The following is a 3244-nucleotide window of genomic DNA, read 5'->3' as shown; positions in this document are numbered from 1 at the left end:
AGCTAGGGTTGAGTGTGTGTTATGTTAATGTGGGGACCCCAGGCTAGCTAGGGTTGAGTGTGTGTTATGTTAATGTGGGGACCCCAGGCTAGCTAGGGTTGAGTGTGTGTTTATGTATTTCTCAGTGGTTTCCATCCAGAAAGTGATGTGTGTGTGTGTGTGTGTGTGTGTGTGTGTGGTGTGTGTGTGTGTGTGTGTGTCTCATTTTCAGGATTGTAACGTGTTGATCCGACTGCAGAAACTTACACCCTATTCCCTATGTAGTACACTACTTTAGACCAGGACCCATGCACCCTATTCCCTATGTAGTACACTACTTTAGACCAGGGCCCATACACCCTATTCCCTATGTAGTACACTACTTTAGACCAGGGCCCATACACCCTATTCCCTATGTAGTACACTACTTTAGACCAGGGCCCATGCACCCTATTCCCTATGTAGTACACTACTTTAGACCAGGACCCATGCACCCTATTCCCTATGTAGTGCACTACTTTAGACCAGGCCCCATGCACCCTATTCCCTATGTAGTACACTACTTTAGACCAGGGCCCATGCACCCTATCCCCTATGTAGTACACTACTTTAGACCAGGGCCCATACACCCTATTCCCTATGTAGTACACTACTTTAGACCAGGGCCCATGCACCTATCCCCTATGTAGTGCACTACTTTAGACCAGGGCCCATGCACCCTATTCCCTATGTAGTACACTACTTTAGACCAGGACCCATGCACCCTATCCCCTATGTAGTACACTACTTTAGACCAGGGCCCATTGGGCCGAGAAGTAGTGCACCGTGTAGGGAATAGGGTGTCATTTGGGACTCAAATCACTCTGCTTTCGTTTAGGCTTCAAATCCATTAGTACCACGAGGGATTTTTATACATCAACTCACTGACACTGACTAGATAGAGGCTTGGAAATCATCGTGCCGTCATAGCAAAACACACTGCTCCTCTATTCAATTAGTCACTGTAATAGAAAGAGGATTCATACTGTCTGTGTGGACTACTGGTCTGTCTGTCTGTGTGTCTGTGGGGACTACAGGTCTGTCTTGAAGTCCGTTCCATCTTGTTCAGGCAGAAGGCGTAAAGGGATCGTTTAATGTTCATGCTGCTGTTAGCCTTGATGTTCTGTTTCTCCGCTCCTGTCCTGTCCTCCTCGTCTCCCGACTTGGCAGACCCTTTACTGTCCTTTCTCTTTAACTGAGGACTGTCTTGACTGTTCTCGGGCGGGTCGTCTTTCAGAGACGACTGGTCCTGGTCCGTCTCTCTGTGGTAGAAATAGTTAAAGTTGGACACGATGACGGGCACCGGCAACGCGATGGTCAACACTCCCGCTATGGCGCAGAGCGAACCCACGATTTTCCCCCACCGTCACCGGCCTCATGTCCCCGTAACCCACCGTCGTCATGGTGACCACGGCCCACCAGAACGCGTCGGGGATGCTGGAGAAATGCGATTCGGGTTCGTCCGCCTCGGCGAAGAACACAGCGCTGGAGAAGAGGATGACTCCGATGAAGAGGAAGAAAATGAGCAGACCCAATTCTCTCATACTTGCTTTGAGTGTTTGTCCTAATATCTGAAGCCCCTTGGAGTGTCTGGACAACTTGAAGATCCTAAACACCCGGACCAGTCGGATGACCCTGAGGATGGCCAGAGACATGGTCTGTCCGTTTCCGTGTTCCTGAGGTTCTTCTACCTGCTGCTCGGCCAGCTCCGTCCCCACCGTGATAAAATAAGGCAGGATAGACATTATATCTATGATGTTCATAACAGTCTTGGAAAACTCTGACTTACTAGGACAGGCGAAGAAACGGACGATGAATTCAAACGTAAACCAGATTACGCAGGTGGTTTCCACGATGAAGAAAGGGTCCGTGAAGGTGAGCGACGGACGGGGGACGGTGTTGTTACCGGGTCGACCCGTGACCGGTAACTCCCTCTCGTCCCTGAACTCCGGTAGTGTCTCCATGCAAAACGTTATAATGGATATGGTGATAACTAACACGGAGACGATAGCGATGCCTCTCGCTGGGCTTGAACTCTCCGGGTATTCGAATATGAGCCAGACTTGTTTCTGAAACTCATTCTGTGGTAACGGTTTCTCTTCCTCTTTTATAAATCCTTCGTCTTCTCTAAACCTTTCCATGGCCTCTTCACCCAGCCGGTAAAAACGGATCTCATCAGCGAACACGTCGATAGATACATTGACGGGTCGTCTGATCTTACCTCCCGACTGATAGAAATATAGGATCCCGTCGAAACTCGGTCGGTTACGGTCGAAAAAGTACTCGTTCCGGAGCGGGTCGAAGTATTTGATCCTTTTATAAGGGTCTCCCAGTAATGTATCGGGGAACTGGTTAAGGGTCCCTAGCTGCGTCTCGTACTTTAACCCTGCGATGTTGATCAGCACCCTCTCGTTGTTATCCACGTCTCTGCGCTCAATATCCAACATGTCATCGTCCAACAGATGGGGACTGTGGTCTGCGCGCCAGAGCGCATCCACGGCGTTCTCGTTACAACTCAAAGTGTTATTCATATCGTTGATTTTCCACGTCCTCGGTTTGGGACTCCCGATTGTATTAATGTCTTTGTGAAGGCTGTAGCCCGGTTCGCTGAGTCCACTCTGGACAAACGGCGGAGGTTGATGTGGATCCAGAGCGTTACGGCGGGCTACATCTCCGGTATTTCCACCGCTTCCTTTCGCTCCGCCGTTCTCAAAACTCGCCAAGGCTATCTCCATACCGTATCCATTAAATTAGGCTTTATAAATATATTTAAAAAAAAACAGAAAATACTTGTCGAGTTGAAAACAACAACAGTAAACCCATCCAACGGTTTCACCCCGCAGCTGAACTGACAAGCAGCAGCAGTTAAAGCTGGATCCAATCCAACGCGTCCTCCGCTGCTAAAAAAACACAATACCGTATGTGTGTTTGGAACGGACGACGCTAAGCCATGAGCACGCGTGCTCCCTGGTCTCTCTCTCTCTCTCTCTCTCTCGGGAAAGTAAGTAATACACAGAGAGAGAGAGAGAGAGAGAGTCAGAGAGAGAGAACGAACCCCGGATGAGAAAGTAATGAGTATTCCTGATGTCAAAAGAGCTGTTCAGCCAACCGCTGTCTGAGAAGCCTTTGAAAATGTCAGTCTGTTAGGCAATCTGTCATCCCTAACTCAGGGAGGAGAGAGAGGGATGATGGGAGGGAGAGAGAGAGAGAGGGATGATGGGAGGGA

At 49.3% G+C, this 3244-nt stretch overlaps 1 pseudogene; it reads right to left on the bottom strand.

The window, feature by feature from the left end:
- Positions 1-973: 973 nt before the first annotated feature.
- On the bottom strand, positions 974-3003 carry LOC123731898 (potassium voltage-gated channel subfamily A member 1-like; annotated as a pseudogene).
- Positions 3004-3244: the final 241 nt, after the last annotated feature.

This window comes from Salmo salar, unplaced genomic scaffold (assembly GCF_905237065.1).
Source record: "Salmo salar unplaced genomic scaffold, Ssal_v3.1, whole genome shotgun sequence".
Classification (NCBI taxonomy): Eukaryota; Metazoa; Chordata; class Actinopteri; order Salmoniformes; family Salmonidae; genus Salmo; species Salmo salar.
Note: the sequence above shows the minus strand (reverse complement) of the source record. Positions and strands in the feature narration are given on the sequence as shown.